At 49.4% G+C, this 27,063-nt stretch overlaps 1 protein-coding gene across 1 annotated transcript in view; it reads left to right on the top strand.

Annotated features, from left to right (window-relative positions):
• The window catches only part of LOC119399315 (homeobox protein unc-4 homolog), a 277,227-nt gene that overhangs the window by 93,412 nt on the left and 156,752 nt on the right, over positions 1-27,063 (top strand). The gene's annotated exons all lie outside the window — the stretch shown is intronic.

Below are 27,063 nucleotides of genomic sequence, written 5' to 3'. Positions count from 1 at the left end.
CGCTATTATACACAGCGTTGTTCCTCGGGGCTTAATTAATAAAACGAGGCGGCTTCGTCGAACGCTAATGAGCTCCACGGGTGTCGGGTGTCTATTAGACGCGGCAATTGGGCCTTCACGGCGTCTATGCACGTCGCGACTTTATCCTGTCTATACGCTGCAGCTACAGTGGCTGTACACCGCATTCGCGCGCTCTTAATGGGCACCTCGAAGGGTCATGTCCTTCAAGTTAACCGTCTGCATGCGCATCGAAACATCACTTTTGTATAGGGAGTCCCTGTGTAACGCATATGACCGCGTTTTCTCCAGATGTGCACGTCGAGCCGTCTCTCGGTGGTGGCCACCCGTCCTACTTTAAAGGGGTCATGAAGCACCCCTTGGGCTGATTGAAAAAACACATCCTGCGGAAAGCTGACACGCCTATGAACTGCTCTGCCAAATATTACAGTCGTGCGCGCCGCGTAATGGTCACAAGCGGAGCGCGAAGTTGCCGTTTCCCCAGGCACCCTCTTTTCAAACAGAGGCCGGTTCTCACTCTCGTCGGTGGGCGGGGCGTCTGTCCGCTGTACGTCGCAGAGATATAGCACGCTTATTGGCCGATAGCCGACGTAAATCGAGAGCGGCGTTCGGATCAGATGCGCTTCTTGCCGCGGGGTGCCGTCACTTGCCGGCGCCCTCCTCAGTACACGGTAGCCGCACTCGCGCAAGCGAATCACAGCGGGAGAGCGATCGCGTTTCATGACGCGCGCTGGCGTAACTTCTTTCCCCCATGCCATCCCTCCCTGTCTAGCTTCCAGTGCGCTCGTCGGCACGAGAAAAGAGAGAAAGCGCTGGGAGCGTGCGCCAAACCCCCGTAACTCCGCTGATTCTTGACGGATTCGAGAAATTTTTGCGGCAATCGATTTGGGAGGCAGTACACTCCGATACTGAGGCCATTAGATCATTACTTGGAAAAGTGGTTCATGACCCCTTTAAAAAAAGGTGTGATGGTTAGTAATGCTGAGGCAGTAAATGCTTGTCAAAGCTTATACTGCCTATGTAGTAACTGTAGGTATTATGTGCCAAGTTAGAAACTATACTGTCACGACACTTACTACATATAGTTACTACCTACAGGGATCTAGCGCTGCAAAGTTAGTAGCTGCACTACCATGACAGTTGCGACCTTTATTAGCCCGGCTATTAACACTAGTGAGTTTCAGTAGCCCAATAATAGCTTTACGCCTTTTTGCTTTATGTTTGGCGTTGGCATTTTTATACCAAGTAAGATTCATTACACGAGCATAATTTCACAAAAGTCAAACGGTATGGTTGGTCGGTTTATCAGGCTACGAGAGACGCCGTAGTGGAAACGGCATCTTTTTTTCGCACTAATTAATAATTGATTATAACTTGATGAGATTACGTTTTAAACAAACGTCACTATGTTATCTTCAAGTGACAATGTATACGCAGTATTTGCCAGACAAGGAGCTGCTGGAGGTTTTCAGATGCCCCCTTCCCCTCAGACAAATTTTCGTTTTCTCTGTGTACGCGCACACATAACACACGCGCAAATATACTTGAAGAAGGGACGTGTAGCTATCCCAAAATGCTTAGATTTAGGGATCTTTGCCTACGTAACTTCCGACACAGCGTTCGAATTTTATTTCCAATCGGACTAAGTTCTTTTGCACCCCCGGCAGTTTGCGTATGATGAGTATGCGCTCTCTGAGACAGAATATAAGATGTCCTGTTTTCCTCGCAAGGCCGGAGCTATTACGGCGGGTCATAAAAAAAAAGAAAGCTATATTAATCTTGCTTTACAAAATATGTGTTAAAATCTCAGTTAAGATTGATTGAGGAATAATATCATGCACAATAATTCCATATTTCCAACTGGCCGTAACTTCCAATAATATTCCAATATTCCAACTGGCCGTTACTGACGGTAACAAGGTTTCAGGCGATGCCGTACTGGTGTGGCTTCCCTAAACCACGCAAGGAAACAGCCTGAAGGCTAGGCACCATGGGCGACCACGCCAGCACCGAAAAGTAATTTCCCAGCTAAGAAAAAAAATCGATAGAGATTGCAAGTAGGTAGTTCAAACAGAGTCACCCACTACGATAGTCACAAACGGGGGGTGTACGTCCCGTCAGCCAGGGGCAAAAGCTCAGCCGCTATCGAGCTGTGGTATTCCAACGCTGTCTGCGGGGAGACGCCATTCCTCCTGAAACGAGGCCTAAGTACCGGAACCCGTATCCTCTGGTTTACCCTCGGTAAATCGCTTGAGGTGAAGAGGTGACTGTTGTCGCCAATGTGGGCATAAAGGGGAGAGGTGTATATAAAGTCAACACTCCCCTGGGCCCAATAAAAAAGATGCGCCATACTTAGGCTTAATGATACCTGTGTGGGGAACGCTCTCTTTCGCGCTACCACTTGCACATCCTTTGACGCTTTCCACGGGAAGTGATTCGAGTAGACGCTGTCTCTTCATGGTCGAGAAGCCTCTTCGTGAGTGTGTGAGCGGCCACTACTTCGAGCTTGTTGAGGTGGCTTGGCTTTCCTGAGTGAATCCGCGAAGCAACTGGCTGTCGCTAATGGACCGCGAGCGGTGCGGCGTTGTATGAAGCGAGCTCTCTGCAGGCGCCCCTGCTTTCGCCAATGACGTTTCCTTATATAAGGGCGACGTGTGAACGCTGTGTGTAACAATGGAGGCGTCCCCCGGTTGCTTCCATTGTTGCCGACGATCGAAACAAGAACGCCTGCGGTCCTATTTGAACCTCATGTCGTCTGGCTCGCACGCTGTTTTGTCTGCTCTGGACAGTCTGAAAAAGAGTACACACCTTCGGTGCGTCGGTAGCTCTCCTCGCTCTGGAAGTTCACGAGTTACCCGAGCGGTGAGGCACAACGTCAACCAGTGTTCAAGCGACAGTACATGGCTCCAGATGATCCCTTTGGAATCCATATTCGGTAACTCTAGTTCGCCTTTCAGGGGCTTTTTAGTTTAAAAGGATGATGTTTTTACTTCTCAGTGGTTGAGATCAGCAAGACAGGTTCAGAGCCACTGGAGAAAATAAAAGAGGAGAGGAATTGATACAACCGGAGTTTTCACGGGCGTAGGAAACTGTACATTATAGAAAGAAGCGTGCACGAATAAAAAATAATAATAGATCTGGTAAGAACGTAAGACTGCATGTGATGAAGTAACGCCTTATTGCACCAAACAGGGTTCGTTGGGTTGTTGTCGCTGTTCTGTTTCAAAGGAGATGTCGATATATACTGTAATGACCACCATCATCATGTTGGATTACGCGATTCCGCTTCGGGTGTACCCGAAGCGGAATCGTAAGACAGTAACTATGGAAGAAAAATTCTGATTTATCGTCATCTTAAGTTACCACCAATGACAGCAGTTGCTGTTGATGATGATGGCAATGTTCTTACAACACAGCCTCTACCCACAAGAGGGACAGGCCAAAAAGTATGCAGCTGTCAATGTGGCTTTTTTAGGCTAGTTGGTTAAATGCATCAAGGCGTCATAGTGCCCAGTAAAGTAAAAAGTTGGGCGAGTTGGCGTTGGTTCATGATAAAGAGAGGGGCGAAATACTACGGCACACAAAAAGAAAGAAGGACACGGGACGACGCGCTGCTAGCAAATGAACTATTTTTATGAAGGAAAGACATATTATACCCCCATGATGTCATATCAAACCCAACGAGTCGACAAAAAATTGGGGGATCCTTAAGCTTCGCCTTTAAGAGTTGAACGCGATAGCGAAATCCGGCCCCCAGTGCGCACTTCAACAACTAAGTGCCCACTTATTAATGTATATTGTTACACACACACGCACAATGGTACAGGTTTTTGACCTAAACAAGAGTCGCATGGCCTCCAATATATACGCCGCGCGCTCGCCATCTCGGAGGACATGAAGAGTCTCACAATGCCTCACAGATGGCAGCACATTACGTTGCATTTGCTCTTTGCTTGATGAACGCCTCCTCTAGAAACCCGGCGTTGGCTTGATACGTTTTCCGCTAGATGGACATAGTTGTCCACTTTTAGAGCGGTTTGAAAGTTCGTGTGTGTTTTTAGCGGCGATGGCTGCACTATACCGGCCTTTTTCGACGTAGTATGATGGCCTCCCAAATGCGCCTACAAATCACCGAATGGGCTCGTTTTCGTCGTGACACCTGCCGAACAAAATGCGTTGAGGAGACTCCTTCCACTACATGGCATTTGTGTAGTGTTTTTTTTCCGAAGCTGCTGCAAGCAACATCGTGGCTTTGTGGTAGGACACCTGCTTGCCACGCAAACGGCCCGGGTTCGATCCTCAATGGGACCGAATATTTTAATCTTTATTTTATTTGCTTCTTTCTCAATTTTTCGCTCACGGACGATTTTTCGCTCACAACCAACGGTGCCGACTACTGACGCCGATACCGGAATTTCTGCGACACGAGCTCTCTAACGCTATCGCGTTAAAACACCTTGCGCTCAGCATGCCTACGTCAAGTAACGTTCTGGAAAGGCTATCTCCCCCTCTTGCAAACTGATAGAAGGGTGACTGGTGCAACCCTGCCCCTCCCTCTTTGTGTGCCGTACTATCGCGCCCCTCTCTTTATCATGTCATAGTGCCAACACACACGGACGAGGAAGACACAACGGGACAAGCACTTGTCCGTTGTGTCTTCGTCGTCCGTGTTTGTTAGCGCTACGACACCTCTTGAGATAGCGGTATTTTCAGTAAATAACTTGAAATATTGCATGTCTACTCGAAATGACATAGCTCGGCTGCTAAAGTGTTACGCTGCTAAGCTCAAGGATGTGGGTGCGATTGCCAGTCACGGTGGCCGCCGTTCGACGGAGACGAAATACATAATGAACCCGTGATGAAGAAATCCGTAAACAGGGGGCGGGGGTGCTCGAGCCGACGTTTCGACAAGTAGACTTGTCTTCTTCAAGGATGGAAATAAGTTCCAGCCTTGAAGAAGACAAGTCCACTTGTCGAAACGTCGGCTCGAGCACCCTCGCCCCCTGTTTACGGATTTTTTCATCGAAAGCTTCCATCTTCCACTTCCTGCCGTTTTTTTTTTTTTTTGGATAAAGAACCCGTGTACTTTGGTTTGGATACATGTTAAAGAATCCCAAGTGTAACACCTCATGTTCATATCGCGGTTCAGGACAGGTACACAGCAGAATGTGGTTAGAGGTGAGCCCATGACAAGAAAACACTTTAGCGCAGGACCCTACCCAGAACAGGCAACAGCCGTGGTGCCTGCCTTCACACGTCGGCCCTTAATGAAGGCCTGGGCGTCATTATTTGTGGCACACGCATATAACAGAATCGGCACATGAGTGGAAATATAGCAAGGGGTTAATGAACAGCACGTGGCGGGTTTTTCTGTTACCTCGGGCGCGTCTATAATGAAGCATCGCATGCCCTTCTGTCTCGGCCAAGGAATAAAAAAAGAAGAAGGGAGCTAAGCACAATGAAAGGAAGCAGTAGAAGGGGGAAAGAAAGAAGCCACGAGTCACGCGAATATTGAGCAGTCACGCTCTGGTTAAGGCTGCAGACTGGAAGCTGAGATAACCAGACACGCTTCTGTGCAAGCTCACGCCATTGCATATATATTTGGCCAACGGAGGCAGCTCCTCCTTTAGGCAAATGCGTGAAGCACATGCGAGGAAATCGCTTTGTTACACATCCATTGAATGCACATGTGTTAAGTTAATATTATCAATTATATTAGTAAATCTCTAGGCTTTAGCTGTTTTCTGATTTAAATGAGCATGTACGAAATTTCGGAAAGGTAGATAACAAGTTTAAGGGGCCGCAACCTTAGAACAGCCTCAGAAGTGATACACCGCTTGGCGGCCTAGCGGCTGTGTTAGCGCTGCTAAGAACACAGGGCGCGGGTTCGATTCCCGTCCGCCGCGACCGCATTTCGATGGGAGGCCAAATGGAAAGAAATGATCGTGTGTTCGAGTTTGAGATGACGTTAAAAATATAGGGCGGTCAGAAGTAATCCGGAATTCACCACTGTGCAGCGTGCCCTGTACTCCTATCTTGGTTATGGCACGCGAAACTCCAGAACTTACAGTTTAACTTCGTTCGGCGTGCTCGTCGCACGTTCCTTGGTCAAATTACGGCTATCTAAAACTGGAATCAAAGTGCTAGAAGAAACACTGTTTTTCTCAAAACCAGAGCTTTTCTGGTCAATGCGTTATCGAGATTGAATCTCTTAATATTCCCAGCGTGTATACCTACATCCTCAAATCGCCCGGTGTCCGCTTTTCTATTGAGATACGTGCCTGACGCATTGGCTTACAGAGATGGCCGGTTGATAATACCACCTCGGAAACAGACGTAGTTGATCACCGCTGCGACTATTCGTGCTGATCCAGTTGAATGGTCGGGTGTTTATTTTGCTAGCGATCGTAAATTTCAGGGCGCAGCTCTAAGGCGCCCGTTACTGCGTTGAGCGGCGTAACCAATAGAGCGAACGAGGATGAAAGAGAGCGAATGCGGATTCTGTCGATTTCACAGACCACTGGCCTCTAACCTCGCTTTCCTCCTCCGTCACGCGCGCTGGCCCCTCGGTCGGAGCTCGTGCGCATGCAGGGCTGACACGTGCACTGTGGCTGGCTTCGCTTGTCGTAACGCGGCTCTAGGTGTTTCTCTTGGTTCGCGACGCGTGCAATGCACAGAGTGGTGTGCGTAGCACAACAGCGCTGGCAGGTTCTGTGGCAATATGTAACGAATGTTACATTGCTACAACTGCGGATAGCCAGAATTTCAAACAAGCTTTCTCAAACAGCATTTCAAGCTTGAAATTTCGCATTAGGCAATATCGTAATCGTCGCTAATTTTTCTTATAGTAAGAACCTTCAATGTAGATGTAGTGCTCTGGTTATTTGTTAATATCATGAGCCTAAATAGGAAACTGAGTACAGTGCAATAAAAACTTCTAATTTCGAGCATGTTTCTTGGAATATCTGACGCAGAATTTATTTATTTATTTATTTATTTATTTATTTATTTATTTACAGCTTTGGCAGGCATATGCATTAAAAATACTAAGCTGAAACAATTGGTGTGCACATCGGTTACATTGCAATATTTTCTAATTAATATCAGCTGTGATGATTTCACAGGCAGCGTTGCCACAGCAGGCATATTTGTAAGCCACGTAAAGCTGCATTATAATGCTCATAATTAGAGGGTAACAACGACAAACACTAATAGCCTCATCATCATTCGAATTCATATAGACCACTAATGGTTCGGTGCCCAAAATCTTAAAAAGCATGACTATCCTTACGATATTTTCGCTTCATCCTTGCCTTTTACAGCGAAAGCTGTTATGAGATCAAAACAAGGACCGTTTTTGGCGCCGTAGTCGTCCGCCGCCGCCGCCGCCGGTCTCCGCAACCGTTATCGCGCGAAATAAAAGACGAAATAAGAAAAAAAGTTTCAGGATGCCACGGGGTTCGAACCTGGGCCCTCAGCGTTTAAGCCCAGCATTCTACCTCAGAGCCATACTGGCTTCTCTTCTCTTTACTGCAGGGCTTCAGTTTTGAACATGACAAGAAATTACATTCTGTCTACAATTGTTTCATATGCAACAGTGATTCCATGCGAGGAACCCAGTCGGGTACATCCTTTTTGCAAGGTAGGAAAGTCTATAGAATTGCAGCGTTACGTTAAGGGTGCCCGCTCTCTCCTCTCCTTTTCTGCACGTTCATTGAAAGCTTTTGTCTAAGTATATTGAACAAGAACACAATTACAGGATTCAGGCTTCATGCATGTAAAGTGCGCCTACTGGCTTATGCTGATGGCATAGCGATTTTTTGTACAAACATCGAAAGTATTGCAGATGCGGTTAACAGCATAAAACGCTTTTGTGGGGTTAGTGGAAGCACAGCGAATTGGGGAAAATGTCTTGGTTTCTGGCATGGAGATTGGGAGCTCACGCCAAATTATTTCATGAATGTTCAGTGGCTTACAACACCGTAAACTATTTAGGCATACCTCTCGAAAATTATAGCGACAGTGATCCCTATTGGCGAGGGAAGACATCTCAAATCCGAGAAAAAGCGGAAAAAGCGGAACCAATTTTCCGCGCGCTACCATTTGTAACTTGTTCTTTATTACAAAATTGTGGTACGTGTTGCAAGTACTTCATTGCTCTCGAGTCAATCTTCAAAAACTTCATCGTATTTTTGCCGTCTTTATTTGGGGTTCCACGTGGGAGAAGACTACTAGGACGAATCTTTTTCGACGTCTGCCTCACGGTGGTTTGGGTTTGTCGCATTTGTTTCTGCGACTGCTCGTAAATCGCTTCCTGTACCTTCGTGACGCTCAAGACCCTTTTTTACGCACGGTCTGCCAAGTGCGGTTGGCCAATGCTTTGCCTGAGTTTGTCGTGTCTTCTGTTAGATTGAAAGGTCGAACATAAGGTTACCTTAAAGAGATTACTGAGTCATTTCGCTTCCTCAAGGCACGATATTCTATTGAATATTTAGGCACTGTTTCCCGTAAAAAGTTATATAAGGATTTATGTGATGCTGTCCTCCCCAGTCCCTTGTACCGCTCTCAGTATTGTGGCGGAACATGGAGGAAAGTGCTAAAACGCGTAAAAGGCATGTCTGTGCGTCCGGAAGTTTGAATTTTCTTCTTTAAGCTTCATGCTGGTGGCTTGCCAGTTAAGACGTGCTTGTCTGAAAAAGGGTTGTTCGTTCCGCGGGGGGACCATGGTGCTTTTTATGCCGCAAGCCAGAAACCATTGAGCATGTCCTTCTGGAATGCTGGGACGGGGTGTTCTGGCACGTCTTGCAAAGGACACTAAACAAAGATTTCCCATTGGACGTACAGGCAATAAGGTATTTGATGACTGAAAATCATGATGGATTTCCCTATGATATTACAATGTTATTGGCTCTTCACAGTATTTGGAGGTCCCGAATGGCTGTACGTAACTCTGATGTTGATGCTCGACGAGCCATAGAGTACTTTCGTGAGTCACTGACTTCGTTTCTTGAATTCACAGCCATGCCAGTGCTTAAAATGCTTTGCAAAAAGACCCTATACAGGCTTAATTTGGGAAGGAACCACATTACCATATGTAATGCAGCATGGTATAAGAGTAAAATAACAACCAGGCGTCTCACAACGCGAATTCTGTAACCATGCGTCACACAATGCGAATTGCTCCACGAGTGGGTTTCTTAATGCTTGCAACCCATTACAAAGGGCTCAGCCATAAATTTTCATAGTCACCAGCCACAGCATCAACAAAGTGCAGATAATGCCTTAAAGGTGTTTAGCGGGTATACCACTGTTCTCCCCAGAATGACGAAGAATGGCATAGTGGCGGCTTCCCTACTTCACAAAAATTATGATGATTTATAGCGCAGTGGGTTCCACGCATGTGCACTTCTATAGGTTGCCAAGGAAGCCCATAAGGCTCCCATGATCCATTTCCTGAGAGCTCAATAAAGCTAAGTCCCCCTCTCTGTCTTTCTGACGTTAACGTATGTTATATAGCGTGGTGGGAGAGTGAAATAACGACCGGGCGTCACACAACGCGAATTACGTAACTAGTGAGTCGTTTAAAGCTTCCATCCCATTACAAAGGACTCAGCCATAATTCTTCATCGTCATCACACGTCGCATCAACAAAAGAGAGATAGAGAGAATAAGGACGAAAGAAAGGCAGGGAGGTTAACCAGGGCTGAGCCAGGTAGGCTACCCTGCACTGGGGAAGGGGGAATAAAGGTTAGTAAGAGTAGTCACTGTTGCCATCGATGTAACGGCAAGTCTGCGCTTGACATCACAGGCGGCGAGTCAGTCCCGTGGCTCAAACTAGAGCAGCGCATTCGTTGCTGTATGCAACTTGTATGTGCGGTCGCATCAACAAGAGAGAGAGAGAGAGAAGGAATGTAGGAAAGGCAGGGAGGTTAACTAGACAATGCGTCCAGTTTGCTACCCTACAAAGTGCACATAATGCCTTGCAGGTGGCATACCTCGCTTCTCCGCAGTATGACGAATAATAGCGTAGTGGGTGCTTCCCAACTTCACAAAAATTATGCTTTGTGGCGTAGTGGGCACGTTACTAGTGTACGTGCCCCAAGAGATATTATAACGGGCTCTAAAAATGCCGCTCTTCCAGCTTTCGCTGTGACTGTGCTGCGCTTTCCGCGCAGGCCTGGCGCTTTTTAACGGATTTACATGACAGCATATACTTTTTTTAGGTTAGCACTAGATTTGTTGCGAATAGAATTCATATCGTATATGTACGAATATTTTCAGGAGTCGTTATTGTAACTAGGCACTTGTGTCGATGTAACACATTTGCGTACAATTTAAACCATATAGACAATCATTATCAATGCTGCGCAAGGTTAAGCGTACTTATGCACACGCATGTTTGCCTCTACATCTATAGTGTGCAAGAAGCTAGCATTCCTACTCCGTTATTCAGGTGATATGTCGTAAGAGAGCAATTGTAAACAATAAGAATACAGAGGAATTATTGATAAGGTGAGACCGCAGCGGTCTACTGTTCACTGTATCTTTTTTTAAAGATTCATACTTTCTATTATACGCTCGTTGGCTCAGTAAAGGTTCCCGAAACTTGCCGCGTCAAGTCCCCTGCTCCCCCGAGTAGTCTGTAATCGTTGCTTCAATTTACTATCTTCACCTTGGAAAATAACGCAATCCATTCCCATAGCTGCGCCAGGCAACCGGCGCTTATGTGCACCGACCTTTCATGATATCTTTTGTCCTGCACTCGGTGCTAACAATGACGTCACGGAAACCAAAGACGCACTTTCCTCTGTAACATCAAAATACCAATTCATCAGCATGCCTTCATAGCAGTTAACTCAAGGCGAAGTCGAATTAATACAGTTATGCTGGTCTCGCAGCTCGCATTTGACGGGTCAAAGCGTCCGCTATCCAGCCAGTTAACGGTCGAACACTGGTGAACATTTAAACAAAACTAACTTTAATTAGCAGGAATAGAGATACATTTCGTTTAAGACATTCACAAGCACTCGGTCCCCGTAAAAAAGCGGTGCTGTTGGTTGGGCTGGTGGGACGAGACTGCCGCTTGCGTTTCTTCTTTCGGCGGCGGCGTTTTCTCACTCTCCAAGAGCCGACAAAGACGACGCCGAGCTGCACTCTAATGGTCGCACGTGTCGCCCGTTAAAGTGGGTAACAAAGGAAGGGGTTCGAAGATAAGAACGGGCCCTCCAGTCGGGACATATTTGGGGAAAGGAGGCTCCTTCGGCGGGAAAAGACGCTCCTTCGGCGGCACTTCAAAGGCAAACACACACAGCCCATGGCCGCTCTCTTCAAGAGGGGACAGAACACTCCCCGTCTGGTGTCTGCGGTTGTTAGACGCCACTGTTGAATTAAGGTGAAAACAAGTGCACCACTTCTGATATCGGTCGGCAGAAGGTCTTGGTTGCCCCGTTCCTTGTTATTTTCACCTCCACCTTGCGTACCATTCCATCTGCACTGGGCAGGCTTTGGGTGACAACACCGATGGGCCAATCGTTGCGGGTTGCTTCTTTGTCCCTCAGGAGTACGACGTCTCCTTCTTTGATGTCAGATTTTGGTACTTGCCATTTTTGGCGTTGTTGCAAAGTAGCAAGGTACGTTGTACGCCAACGTTTCCAAAATTGATCAGCCATGTTCTGCACTTGACGCCAGTGTCGTTTGTAGAGATTGGCCGTGTCTATTTCTCCAGTTGTTGCGGATGCGCATCCTTTCTTCTGTGTCAGTAGTGTCGCCGGAGTAAGGATGGTGGGATCTTCAGGGTCAGAAGAAACCGGAGTTAGAGGCCTGGCATTCATGATGGCCGCAACTTCTGCCATGAAGGTGGCAAGAATGTCATGAGTAAGCCGTTGATGGCGTGACTGCATAAGCATTGAATCAAGAATGCGGCGTGCCATGCCGATCATACTCTCCCATGCGCCGCCCATATGGGACGCGTGCGGTGGATTGAATATCCACTTACAGCCAGTGTTGGCTAGAAACTTGCCAATTTGTGAGCTGTTGAGGCTCTCAGCATTGATTCCAAGTTCTCTGCATGCACCGGCAAAATTCGTCCCGTAGTCAGAGCGTACGAGCTTAATAGGCCCTCTCACTGACATGAACCTTCGGAAAGCATTTATGAAGCTCGACGTGTCCATTGATTCGATGAGCTCTATGTGCACTGCGCGAATGCTTAAGCACGTGAACATTACTGCCCAGCGCTTGCTGTTGGCAACACCACCTCTCGTTCGGCGGGAAGTAATCATCCAGGGGCCGAAAACATCAATTCCCACATTCGTAAAAGGTGGCTCTGTGCTGATTCGGTCAGCCGGAAGGTCAGCCATCTTCTGATCGTGAAAACGCCCTCGCAGCTTCTTGCACGAAATACAAGCCTCCAACACAGATGAGATGCACCTTTTGCCTCCAACAATCCAAAATCCGGCAGCTCTCACAGCTCCCTCGGTGATGTGTCGACCCTGGTGCTGCACGCAGTCATGGTGGTAGCGCACTAGTAGCTTCGCGACATGGTGTAGGCCCGGTATTATCAAAGGGTTTTTCTCTTCATCTGGAATGTCACCCTTGTTCAAACGTCCGCCGACACGGATTAACCCATGGCTGTCTAAGAATGGGTCAAGCTTCCGAAGCGAGCTTGTTTTATGAACCGGCTCTCCTCTCTGGATGCAACGTAGCTCTTCCGAGAATACGTCCTGCTGCACAGCGTGAATGATGATGAGTTTGGCTCTAGAGAGCACCTCAATCGAATCCATTTCTTGCTGAGAGGAACTCTTTGCGCGACGGGCAACTCGGATTATGCTTGCCACCGCCCGTATGAGTGAGCTCCAGCTTGAAAACCTGTTGAATCGTTCGGCTCCGAGTTTCTGTCGTTGGTTCGCTTCCGTCGCGAAGGCGCGGACTTCGGGGCGTATCTCTTCGTCTTGATTAGGGTTTACGAGCGTGAAGCCTGATGATGGCGCTTCCCCTTGAGGTTTGGAGAGAAATTCAGGTCCTGACAACCAGTTTGTCCTCTCGAGCTGCGCTGCTGGGATTGGTCTGGTGGCATGGTCCGCGGGATTTTCCTCCGTACGCACGTACTTCCATTGTTCAGGTCGTGTGCTGCCACGTATGCGCTGAATTCTGCTAGCCACATGCACATAAAATCTTCGAGTTTCATTGTGTATGTATCCCAGCACTCCCTTGCTGTCCGTGTAAAATGTGACAGCGCTCGGCTGGAAGTCTAACTCCCGTAGTATGACATCGGTCATTTCTACAGCAAGGACCGCTGCACACAACTCTAGCCTTGGGACTGTGTGGTCTGGTTGTGGCGCGAGCTTCGCCTTCCCCATGACAAATCCGACATTTGTGTTTCCTTGCCTGTCGGTTACGCGTAGGTACGCTACCGCGGCGATGGCACCTGTGGACGCATCTGAGAACACGTGAATTTCTCTGGTTGCGGCTTCAGCAGTTGAGTTTGGTACATAAGTTCTCCGCACATGAAGGTGATGAAGTGCCTGGAGAGAATTCTTCCACTCGTCCCAACTCTGTTTCCTTTCATCCGAAAGCGGTGTGTCCCAGTCATAACCTTCCGTCACGAGGTCACGGAGCAGGTTCTTCCCTTGAATCGTTATAGGTGCCACGAAACCCAGCGGGTCGAAAAGACTGTTGACGGTCGACAACACCCCTCGCCGCGTGTAAGGCCTATCTTGAAGAGGAGCTCTGAACACGAAGGTGTCGTTGCCTACGTCCCAAAGAAGACCAAGACTTCTCTGCATAGGCGATGCGTCTTTGTTGAAGTCGAGGCTCCTCAGTCCCTGCGCACGGTCTTGTGGAGAAAAGGCATTCAACACGTTCTGCCTGTTCGACGCAATTTTGTGCAGCCTTATGTTAGATGTTGCAAGCATTTCCTGCAGGGGCGTAGCCAAGGGGGGGGGGGGGGGGGTTGGGGGGGTTCAAACCCCCCCCGAAATTTTTCAGTTTTGCTTGCGTATATAGGCATGCACACATACAAACGCACGCACGAACATACATAATGTATGGTTGAACCCCCCCCCCCCCCGAAAAAAATTTCTGGCTACGCCCCCGATTTCCTGCGTTCTTTGCAGCAGGCTGATGGCGTCTTCCTCGCACGGAAGGGACTTGAGAGCATCATCAACGTAGAAGTCTCGCTCAACGAACCTCTTGGCGTCTTCACCAAATTGCTGGGCAGCCTCTTGAGCAATCCGCCGAAGCCCATATGTTGCGACAGCGGGCGAAGGACTATTGCCGAAAACGTGGACCTTCATTCGGCACTCCATGATTTCCTGGGAGATATCGTTGTCCTTAAACCAGAGGAATCTGAGATAGTTCTGATGGTCTTCGCGAACAGCAAAATTGTAAAACATCTGCTCGATGTCTGCTGTTATCGCTACTGGTTCTTGCCGGAAGCGTATCAGAATTCCCACAAGGTTGTTTGTCAGGTCGGGTCCAGTGAGAAGGACACCGTTCAGGGATACTCCCTCGTGCTGAGCGCTGGAGTCAAACACCACACGGATTTGGTCGGGCTTTTGAGGATGGTGAACGCCGAATATGGGTAGATACCAGCACTATTCGTCCGCGTTAAGTGGTGGAGCTTCCTCTGCATGACCCTTGACGAACAGCTCTTTCATGAAGTTGACGAAGCGTTCTCTTGTCTCCGGGTTCTTTCGCAACGTGCGTCGCAGCGAGTACAGTCGAGAAAGAGCTTGGTTTCTGTTGTTCGGAAGCCGACCTCTCGGCGAGCGGAAAGGCAGAGGGGCGACCCAGTTGTTTGACCTGTCTCGGTTTAATTCCTTATCCATTATCTTGAGGAATGCCCTGTCTTCTATAGAGAGGGCACGCTCGTTGTCTTCTCGCGTTGTTTCGAATAGATTAGGTGCTAGGGTGTCATCTGATGGTGTTACTGATGAGAAACCATTTGGGGCCCGATGTCTATCCGTAGCGCAGAGAACCGGCGCTTCCTTCACGATGAAATGTTTTGTGCATGGGCTGAAGAGAGATGGTCGTCCGTTGTCGAGAACGTGTGTCTTAAACACATTTATAGTGCCTGTTTTGCGTGAACGACCCACGCAAACGTCTCCGACAATGACCCATCCGAGATCGAGCCTCTGTGCATAAGGAGCGTCGAGCGGCCCGTTTATAGTCTGGCGAACTTTGTGAACTCTGAGTACGTCTCGGCCAAGGAGAAGCAGTACTCTCGCCTCCTCTAGAGGCGGAATGTGAGTTGCAATGGCTGACAGGTGAGGGTAGTTCCGTGCCGCATCTGGTGTTGGAATTTCTTCCCTGTTGTCTGGAATCTCATCGCACTCAAGAAGAGGCGGGAGGGGAAGCTTGACATCACCCGATACGCTCCGTACGAAGAAGCCGTGAGCGATCCTTCCAACAACTTCAGTACTGCCGGAACAAGTACGTAGTGTGTACTTCGTGGGTGTCCCCTCCAAACTGAGCTCGTCGAGAAGTTCTGGCCTGACCAATGAACGGTTGCTCTGCTCATCGAGTATAGCGTATGCTCGGAGTGTCGTTTCAGGCTGAGACTGATGAATCACATCCACGAGGCAGATTTTAGCACATGATATGTAGCTGTCGTTCGCGTTTGCTACCTCGGTACGCGTAGATGTGACTCTTCCTTCCGAATGATGTGCAGAGCTGTTATCGCGTTCAGCAGGCTTCGGCGACTCTGAGCACGGAGATGATGGGTGGAGCGCTGTTGCATGGTCACCACTGCTGCATACATGACACTTCACGACCACCTTGCATTGCCACTGCGTGTGGTTTGTGGATAAACAACATCGTAGGCAGATACCCTGCGCTCTGAGGAAGGTTATCCGCTCTTCCAATGCTCTTTCCCGGAAAGCGCGACACCGTTCAAGGGGGTGAGGTTTCTTGTGATGCGGGCACCATTTTTCCATGCTCTTCGACTCGAGCAGCTCCTTTGGAGTGGTTTCTTGGAACTGTTCGAAGGCGTGATCCACGTTTGTTTTTCTTGCTGACACGGATGATTTTTGCCGCGGGGTCTTGGTCGTACTTTCTTCTTTTTGTTGTGTGCACGAAGACGACATATTTTGCGGTTGCAAGATGAAACTAGGATCATTCCCCATGCTTGCCTGATCTTGAACAAATCTGGAGAAAACCACGAAAGGTGGGAATTTGTTTACACCTCTCGCAGTATCCAAATAGCTAAGACCGGCGAGGTACGGATCAGGCGAGGTACGAGATCTTGCAATTTGGCATTATCCCGGTACGGTATTTTTGGGAAGTCCTCCAATCTCTTCAGCAACGCATCTTCAATTGCCTCGGGACGTCCGAAGGTGTCGTCAAGACGTTTCCACACGACGTTTAAGCCCTTCGAAAAGTCATCGACATGCACAGATTTCAACCTTCGAACCTGACGTGATCATTCAGGACCAAGCCATTTGATAAGGAGGTCGAGCTCTTCTTGTGCAGAAAGATCTACATCTCTAATGACGCCCTTGAAAGATGACTTCCAAGCACGAAAGTTCTCAGGTCGATCATCAAACTTCGTCAGTCCAGTAGAAACAAGGTCCTTTCGGCACAGGAACTTAAGGACACCGACAAGCTCCGAGCTGGGGCTGTTGGACGGCGGCGTGTACGCAGGCGGCTGCTGATAATGATGCAAGTCCGTGTGGCGGTTTGTTGCTTCGGCGTGCTCCAAGCTAGAGCACTGCACGGGCCCGGGCCGGCCCGAAAGCCCGGGCCCGGCCCGGCCCGCGGGCCGGGCCGGGCCGGGTAAGGGGTTGTTGGATCGGGCCCGGGCCGGGCTCGGGCCCATGATCTTCGGGCTCGGGTCGGGCTCGGGCCTGAGCCAGGCCCGTAATAGGCCCGGGTCACATACGTATATGTATAATTGTGTGTGTACGTTGTGTGGCTTTGTTTTTGTTGTTTTGTGGGGTTTAACTTCCGGAAGGGACCCAGGCTATATGAGACGCCGTCGTTGAGGGCTCCGGGTAATTTAAACAACCTGGAGTGCATTGGCGTGCACAGAAATTGCACAGTACAAGGCGTCTACAATTTTGCTCCATCGGTATGCTACACTAGATTTCAAGAAACGCCTAATATAAGTTTCCGCCATTATAGTGAGTGAAAGACTTTCTTGGGTACCGTGTAAGGAAAGCAACGCTAGCCTGCCTAGATTAGTGTATATAAGATGTGCGCGTTCGTATCTAGGGAAACATTTCGAGTATGCAGGTACGCTTGCATGCCCGTAGACTGGCCAACGCGACTTGTGAGTCATTAATATCTCAGGAGCTGTTTTTCGTGCATTTTGAGTGCAAGATGCGGAGCGACTCTTATCACAGGACGAACGCCGTTGTTGATTTTGCCATTACTAGTGGTGAGGCGCCAGACCATAGAGACACTCGTTTCCCCGAGTGTGGCTCACAACTGGAGTGATCAGGCTAGAGAAGCGATCCGGGAGTCTGGGAATAACCAACACGCAGACTGATTAGTTTCATTTAAAGCAGCCTTCATTCAACACACCGTTACTGTACACACATCTGACACGAGGACGGTGGCTCGCTCGATAACGGGTGTGCCTGGCTTTGACAGATCTATGGCACTGCGGTGGCGGTGACTCGGGGAAGAAGGGTGGGACAAAGAACCTTGTTGTTTTGAGCACGAAAACATAGTGTAGATTGGGTGAAGTTGCCTGCCGAGGAGTCAACACGACAGCTTTAATTTATGTAACGCTGCCCAGCCTGGTGTAATCCTCCCAGAAGCAGCTTTTTTTCATTGCATTGTGCAATAGATGAAGTTTGCAGGAGACTTGCTATTTTTCCTCAACAGCCCTAGCTCGTATGCAGTTGATGTAGACTCAACCTAAAAATGTCTGCCATGCTTTTTTTCTCCACTTTATGCAGGTATTATATCTTGTAGTTGTTCTTTGAAATGCAAAAATGAGATGGCGTGGTTAGCACTGCGTGCGTACATGAAAGAGCCAGCTATGACTCCAATTATATTTTATATTGCCCTGCAATCATTTCGCAAGAGTGTTACGCGCGTAATTCACCGAAAGTATACACAGTACCAGTGAAAGTCGTGACACTGAAAGAAGTTCCTAAAACAATCTCTAGAAAATATATTTTGTGCGGCAGGTATCTTCACAATAACCGAAGGTTGGACAATGCCTCCTTTATGCTCAAGGCATAACTAGCTGAAACGGGCCGGGCCGGGCCGGGCCGGGCCCAAACCTTTCGGGCCCGGGCCGGGTACGGGCCACATTTAAGAACACCGGGCCGGGCTCGGGCGGGCCGGAGCATGGCATTTTCGGGCCGGGCCGGGCCCGGGCCGGTAAAATCGGCCCGTGCAGTGCTCTACTCCAAGCTCTGGCTTCTTGCGTGCACAACAGTCGCCCGAAGAGACGCAAGCTCTGCATCACGTATGGTTGCTTGCTCAGTGATGTAGCTCGAAACCCGTTGTGCTCGGTCTATAGGTGGGTGCGGGCGCACACACTCCCCGCCATCCTGTTCTACGGCTGCCTCGAGTGCACTTGCCTGCGCGTCTGCTGCAGCTGCTTCTTTCTCATGCTGTAAGACTTCAAGTTCGGCCTCAATTCTTGCTTTCTCTAGGCGCATCGCGGCCTCTTTACGACCAAACTCGGCTCTTGCTTTGACAGCCTCGGCTTGCGCGCGTGCCTGCACAGCGGCTAGGCTAATCGTGGAGGAGCCCGATCGTCGTGACCGCGAGGAAGCTCTTGAGTGGGCCGATATAGAGAACTGCGAAGCTGTTTCCTGTGCATTGTCGCGTTCTTGTTGCGTAGCCTCACGTAACTTCTCGCTGACGATCGCCTCACGGTCTGCATCGATTGCCTTTTGGAGCTGTAATTCCTGCCTGGCTTCAGACGTGTTCGCCTTGTCGAGAAAGGAAGCGTATCTTGCGGTGACATGCTCGTAGCGCTCATAGCTTGCACGAAGCTGCTTTGCGGCACTGGTAAACTGTCCTTCCTTCGCGCATGACAGTCTGTGAAGAGCGGTCTCCACTTTCTTCCAAATAGCGTCTAGTTTGCGGCAGTGCTCTTCGCGGCATGTTTCATAAATTTCTTGAGCCTTCATCGAAAGTGCTGCTGTTCTTTGCGGTCGAACGTTTGATGTCGAAGCTTCATCCTCTGATGTGATATTTCGACACTCATGCGTCAGCTTGTCCTGATCCATTCTTGCGTGTTTCACGTTTTGTCTCGAAGCGGACGTATGTGAAGCAAATGGTGCTAAGCTGCGCGTTGAAGGATGAAACGAGCCCACCTTGTTGCTGCCCTCGTGCTGTCAGCGGCTCAACTCCTGGGCGATGTAATCCTTGCAGTGGGCGAATGTCTGGGCCAAACCGGGGGTCTTGCCGTGGCGACGTATCCCATTGCCGGCGGACGTTGAGGTGGCGGCCGATGGCAGTTGTCTCGCTTTTTTACTATGCTGGTCTCGCAGCTCGCATTTGACGGGTCAAAGCGTCCGCTATCCAGCCAGTTAACGGTCGAACACTGGTGAACATTTAAACAAAACTAACTTTAATTAGCAGGAATAGAGATACATTTCATTTAAGACATTCACAAGCACTCGGTCCCCGTAAAAAAGCGGTGCTGTTGGTTGGGCTGGTGGGACGAGACTGCCGCTTGCGTTTCTTCTTTCGGCGGCGGCGTTTTCTCACTCTCCAAGAGCCGACAAAGACGACGCCGAGCTGCACTCTAATGGTCGCACGTGTCGCCCGTTAAAGTGGGTAACAAAGGAAGGGGTTCGAAGATAAGAACGGGCCCTCCAGTCGGGACATATTTGGGGAAAGGAGGCTCCTTCGGCGGGAAAAGACGCTCCTTCGGCGGCACTTCAAAGGCAAACACACACAGCCCATGGCCGCTCTCTTCAAGAGGGGACAGAACAACAGTTATACAAGCCAGTACGTATTGTGTATATCTGGCTCACGGTGGCATCAGATCTGGTTGCTTATCCTTGCTATCCTCTTGGCGTTTTTACGGCCTTTCATTTTCTCTCCGCCTATATGGTTATTATCACGTCACATGATACGAAGAAATGAGTTATTAGCTTGCTCACGATCCATCGGCGTCATGCTTCTGTCCCATTTTTGTTTTTAAGTTCGGTGCTCTGTTTAAAGCGCTTGCTCTGCTCCGTGTCCTTTCTTTGTCATTTGTTCTTTCGCGCACTAAAAGCAAATATGAACGTACACCAACTCGCCCAACAAAAAGTTCTCTTAAGTTTTTTAAGTACATAGTACAACGAAAACACTATGAACCCCACCAACTATCCCAATCCATCGCTATTTTGAGTGCATATATGCAGTCCAAAAAGCCACTTGCTAATCGGAAAGGCCTGAGCAGACGCCTTGAAAATTTGTGACGCCATGAAGGGAAGTTGCGGGAACTTATGTGGTGCGTCACCGCCTCTCTTTTCAACAGTAAAAATTGCTTGGCCGACCGAGCGTGTTCCCGCGGTAAGAGTGGTGCGTCTCCTACTGTGCCAGTGTAATTTACCAGCGCAAGTGAAACCATCTTGCTATTTAGTGTCCCTTTAATGTAGAACGTAACAAGACCCTCCATCGTTCTGCGTTCGTCTGCTCTATTCAACGATCGCGTTTTCCGATCGCCTACTACGACCTCAACAAGAGTGTTGTTCCAGACTGTATATAGGAGCGGTGTACGCACCGGACTGTGCTCGCGAAAACCACCCGAAAGCGCCACGCCCACGACTAAATCGAACTTAAAAGCGCACAACTTGGGTGTCTGCAACAACGTTTCGAGTTATGCGGAAAGCGGTACGTTTCACATTTTTTTTTTTCATTTAGGAATTCCATGTTTAAAAGGGGAGCCCCACGTGTGTTCCCGCAATCGCGCACATCATTTTTTTCCGGGTCGAAATCGAATTAGGAAACTTGAGCGTACCTAGTGCACCTGCACAGAGAAGTAGATTGCCAAGATAAGATTGCTTTCGCCCGCTCTGCGCAAGTTGTCGTCGACGTGCTTCGCCGAGAACTGTAGCACAATAATTAGCCCCGGTCACGTGATTCGAAACAGCGCATGGGCGTTACCAGTCGTGTTTGCGGCAGGCTTACTACGCCGATCCGTATAAATCGACTACGACTTTCTTCTCCGTTTTTCTTTCTTTCTTTTTTTTTATGCTGGTGTTGCTTTCGGTCGAACAAGCTCGAAATTTGTTTCCGTAGAATCGATATTATTGGCGATGGATATCAAAACCTTAGAGCAGAACTCATCACGGGGGCGTTCACTCTCGAAAGAAACCGAGAAATCACGTGAACATTAGAACGGCAAACGCTGAAATTGGGGCCTGCCTAAGAACAGCTGCATTCTCAGATATCGACTGAAAAGCTTTGTTGTTCATTGCCCGGATTTGGGAGACAGCAATCAAACTTTCATGATGAAGCTGAACATCTCGTTAAACGTAACGGCGAAATTCGTATTGCTTTTCCACTTCAAAGTGAGAACAAGACACATGCTCACGAGAAGATTGCGGCTTGAAGCTATGAGAAGTCGTTGAACAGGAAATGTCCGTGTAGCCGGCACGACGGAACTTATCTGAACAATAGCATTTGTAGAAACATTGGATTCAGCGACATTCCCTGTTCGACGATTTCTCATCACTTAAAATCTTAACGATAGAAAGAGTTCTAAATAAACACGGCACTTGAAAGTAAAAAGACGTGTAAAGCGAAAGCTAGATTGATTAAGCGGTTGATTTGATAGTAAAGCTCACAGGGTCTCTTATGCATTCTCATAAGGCGTCTCGAAAGCGGTGTTATTCTTCTCAGTGGATGTATTGATCCTCCTCTGCCCTCATCCGAACGCTTTCTGCACCTGGAGTGTCATTACACTGCCTCCGGCATCGGAGGCATTCTGCGCCTCACTTGGTTTTGCACAGCCCCCGTGATCGGCGCACCCTTGACTAAGCGATGATGTCATGCGATGACGCCATGATGCGGCGTCACGTTATGTGACTACATGTTGACGTTACAAATTTTGGGGAGCTGTAACGTCATATAGTGACGTCATCAACGTGATGATTTTGTGTATCACTCGTGTTGACGCTGCCAAAGGTGAAATTTCGCGTGTGATAAGGCTTTTGCCTTAGTAATGACATTTGGGGGCATGTTACGGGCACGATATGATTATGAGCCAAGCCTTGTGGAGGGCTCCACAAATTTTCTCCACCTGGGGTAAACGCACCTAAATGTGAATACACGGGCCTGTAGCGTTCTCGCCTCCGTCGAATATGCGACAACCGAGGCCGGGATCGAACCTGCGACCTTGGGATCATCAGCGGAGCGCCGTAACCGCTCTGCCACCGCTGCGGTCCGACTGTATGATGTACTGAGTATGTAAAGGCGTTTATTGACGGCGGGATCGACGGCGACGATGCGCAGCGACGACAGTAACGACAGAGCGCAGACTCGCAGACTCTCACGAGCAAGAGCACGAGGGGCGTGCTCTCCGAGAAGAGGCGAAGAGGGCGACCCACTAGAAGGCGCTCAAGAGGACGGCCCATTACAGCGTTCTAATGCTTCTGTACAATTACCCCGGGTACGCAAAGGGAGCCGCCCGGCGACCTAACAGCTGGTCACTATGAGCGGGTCATGGTAGGGCTTGAGGCGCTCCACGTTCACAATGTCGCGCCCTCGACGGCGCATGTCCGAAGATGGCTCAATGGGTTCAATCAGGTAGTTGACCGGGGACGTGCGTTCGACGACACGGTAGGGGCCTTCGTATTTGGGCAGCAGTTTGGAAGAGAGCCCAGTTGCAGCGGTCGGGACCGAGAGCCACACGAGCGCTCCAGGGAGGAACGTGGACTCGGAAGTGGTGGTGCCACCGCGAATGCTCTTCTGCCGCTCTTGTTCGTGCGTTGTAAAGGTCTTCGCAAGCTCGCGACATTCTTCAGCAAGCCTGGCTGTGTCCGAAATAGGCGCACATTCAGATCGATCCGGCCTGTAGGGAAGGATGGTGTCGATTGTGTGCGACGGGTGCCTGCCGTACAATAAGAAAAATGGCGAGAAACCAGTAGTGCTCTGAGAGGCGGTATTGTAGGCGTACGTGACGAAGGGCAGAATGACATCCCAATTTGTGTGGTCGGCTGCGACGTACATTGAGAGCATGTCGCCGAGCGTGCGGTTAAAGCGTTCGGTGAGGCCATTCGTCTGCGGGTGGTAAGCAGTAGTTTTGTGGTGAACGACGTTGCACTCTTTGAGAATGGCTTCGACGACTTCCGACAAGAAGACACGGCCTCGATCACTGAGCAGCTCCTGGGGCGGACCGTGACGCAGCATGAATCGGTGGAGCAGGAAGGAGGCCACATCGCGCGCTGTAGCCGCTGGGAGGGCGGCGGTTTCGGCGTATCGCGTTAGATGGTCAACAGCGACGATGGCCCAGCGGTTACCAGCCGAAGTCAGAGGAAGTGGTCCATACAAATCGATGCCCACGCGCCCAAACGGACGGTTAGGGCAAGGTAATGGTTGTAGACCTGCTGGCGACACGTGCGTTGCAGGTTTTCGGCGTTGGCAATCGAGGCAGGAGCGAACGAACTTCTGCACGTAGCGGTACATCCGTCGCCAGAAGTATCGTTGTCGAATGCGGTGGTAAGTTTTGGATACCCCAGAATGCGCGCATTGCGGGTCAGAGTGGAAGGCCTCGCATATTTCAGAACGCAGACTGTGGGGTATCACTAGTAGCCACTGGCGGCCGTCGGCGTTATAATTGCGTCGGTGCAGTAGGTCGTCACGAATGGCGAAGTGGTGGGCTTGACGACGCAATGCGCGAGTGGATGGTGTTGCCGACGGATCCGTCAGCAAGTCGATCAGCGAGGTGATCCATTTATCCTTGCGCTGTTCGGTAGCAATGGTGTGAACGTCGATTGAAGCAACAGCTATGTGAGATACTGAGCAGGGGGTATTGTCGTCAGGCAAGGGAGAGCGCGAGAGGGTGTCGGCGTCAGCATACTGGCGTCCGTTGCGGTACAGCACGCGGATGTCGTAGTCTTGCAGTCGAAGTGCCCAGCGGGCGAGACGGCCTGAGGGATCCTTCAATGACGACAGCCAGCATAGTGCAGATGGTCGGTGACGACATCAAATGGGCGACCATACAAGTACAACATTGATTCATTGATTGAACCAATGGATTTAATATGTAAAGAAACACACTAAAGAGAGGCTATAGTAGAGAGCTTCGATTGAATTTTGGCACCTTCGGAATGTTTAACGGTACCCATGAACTTGTCGTATAAAGACTGTTTTAACAGCAAAGCTGGTAAAGCCGGCCGTAATCTGTCTGTCGCGAAGAGAAGATTTTCATCATCATGAACCGGGAGAGAGAAGCAAAGTAAAGATAGAGAAAGAAATATAGAAACACCGAGAAAGAAAGAGAGGGAGAGAGACAGAAATAAATAAAGATACACTGAGACAAAATAGGCACACACAATAAAAAGACAGGGCGTGCAAACAAGGACAAAAGAAAGAAGTCAGGACACCACAAACGCCGACTAACAACTGAAGAGAGGCACAACGGCTGAAAAAAAAAGAAGGCACGAAAACTTATCTGCGCATGCCCATGCAACAGGCGAACCTATCAAGCCGGCGCGCGTGGCGGTCTACGTGGAAGATAACTGTTAAGGCACTTGATTTCATCTTTATGCAAGCTAATCGACGGTTGGCTCACGCATGCGCTACCACTATTCTCGATATACCATGCTTCAATCATCAGGCGCGTTTCTTCATTTCTATGACGGTACAACACTGCGCATTCATCGAATTTTGGCGTGCACTTACAATCTCGACAATGTAAAGATAGATTAGAAGGTGAGCCTCCTGTTAGCATCGCTAACAGGAGCGCATTCAGTTTTTCGAAAAAGCGGTGAGCCGCGATGTCACTTCGCTCTTGACCATGTCGACGCACCGAACCCGCAAGAATATTTACATCGCAAGAAGAATGTGAACGAAATATACAGACATAGGAAGTTGTCAAGCCTGAACTTGCATATGAATTTGTCACAGATGTTTGAGAACGATGCAGCAAATGCGCACCGACCTTCACAGGTGCGTTAGACTGGCGGCCGCATTAAGCCTAATTCGATGGGGGAAGCGATCAGAGTTTATGCAGGGGCTCCGATATCTGCACCCATAAGCGGATCTTTGTCGGCTACGTTCGATGGGTTAAAGGGCATTCCGTCCCTCTCATTCGTATCGAGAGTTGTGAAAGCTGCGTGACGTCAAATTGAGGCTGAGGAAGAAGAACCGGAAACAGGGGGTGCGATGTTCGCCGAACTCCAGGCAATCAGCGGCAGCCGAAATGAACAGTCCACTAGGGGGACACATCGAGAATAACTCCCCAGCCATTATCAATGAAACAGAAGCATGCTGGGGGTTGTGCCCAGAGCACAGAGCACGAGGGTGGAGCGGTGTCGGAGGAGGTTGCCTTGTGGACGCTAGGCGTGTGCGCTCGTCATTCTTTTTTTTTCTATGAGCCCCCCACAAAAAGGAAATGAAACAGGAGCATGATAGCAATTGTGACACGAACCCAAGGAGGTAGCGGCTTCAGAGCAGGTTGGCTTGTAGACGCTAGGCGCGCTCCCTCCTAAATTTTTTTCTCCATGGCTGAAGCGCATTTCATCCTTTTAATTTGTGTCGAGAGTTATGAAAGCTTCGTGACTTCACTCAATGTGACGTTGCTGAAAAGAACCGGAAACAGAGGGCGCGCTGCTCGCAGAGCTCCGGCCAATCAGCGGCGGGACAGTCCATCACATGAACATACCGAGAAGAGCTCCCCCGGTGAAGCAGTGTATTTTACGTCCAGATTCCCCGTTCATGTTCAAAGAACAGACAAACGCCGGCGCGCCGCAATTATTGCGCGACGGCAGCGTCATCACTCTCGGGACTTTGGCGGCGGCGCGAGCAGCGTGAGCAAAAACATTGGTGGCGGCGGCGGCGCACAAGTCTAGTCTACACTCGGAGGATTATGGTTAAGAGACACTTATATATCGCTGTGCGGCGTCGGCCAGAAGCTCGCTCTAGTTTGTACTCCGTCTCCATCGGAGGGAGTTCCCGACGCTGTTCACGCTACGTCGGCGCGGGTGTTCGGTGGATTGGGAACTCCATCTGAGTAGCAAAGAGTTCGCGGTCTCTTTTACTCTGCCTTGAAGGAAAGAGCAAGTTCCGTGGCTAACTCTCCACTACTTCCCTACGGAGTTAAAGAACCCTGGCGAGAGAAATACAGTCGCTCTACTCTTGCAGTACTCCCTATACATGTCTGAGTGTGCTTGTTCCGTGCGAGCAAAATGTAGCGCAGCACACTTTGGCTCCAAGCTCCTCTCTGTTCCGTTTCTAAGTGCGCAGCATTTTAGGGGTCCGGCTTGTCGTCCATCCACAATCTCCTTATTGCATGGACACGCAGTAGTGAATACAGGCCTAAAACAAGGCTAACAATGTTTAAAATCAGTGCAGAATAAACTCACAGGTCTAAAATAAAATAAGTACAAAAGTAGCCATGAATTCATCGCAATAATCTTCCTAATGTCGCGAAAAACACTTCTGAAACACCCGGCAGATACCCGCGCCGCGCAAGAGAGGGCGCCACCGCCTCGGTAAGTGCGCGATTGCCAAGGGAATTACTGGGTTCCTCGTGCTATGCACTTCCTCAGGTTTCACGGTAGTGGAGCTGCATTAAGCGCCGCATTGAGAAGTACACCACGAACTGCATTAGCGCTACATTAAGCTCTAGATGAGTTTTTCTTAAAATTTATTTCCCTACTTCCTCACCTTTGGCGGTAAGCCGTGCTCCATGACGGGCTGGAAAAAAAAAAACAGTGTGGGCTTTCCGTCACCACTTCTATTCGCGGTATACCGGGGAGTCTAGCATTGTTTGTCGATTCGGGAACAGCGGCGTAAGGAGTGATCGATGGTGTCTTCAAAGCTCGCACTGAACTGCTATGCTAAGGTGTTACCTGACCGGAGCCGCATGCCATCTGCATCACGTAATAGCTAAACCAATACCACTTCTCCGTAATGGATGAT

This window comes from Rhipicephalus sanguineus, chromosome 7, assembly GCF_013339695.2.
Source record: "Rhipicephalus sanguineus isolate Rsan-2018 chromosome 7, BIME_Rsan_1.4, whole genome shotgun sequence".
Classification (NCBI taxonomy): Eukaryota; Metazoa; Arthropoda; class Arachnida; order Ixodida; family Ixodidae; genus Rhipicephalus; species Rhipicephalus sanguineus.
The sequence above is the reverse complement of the archived record's forward strand: the minus strand, read 5'-3'. Positions and strand labels throughout refer to the sequence as shown.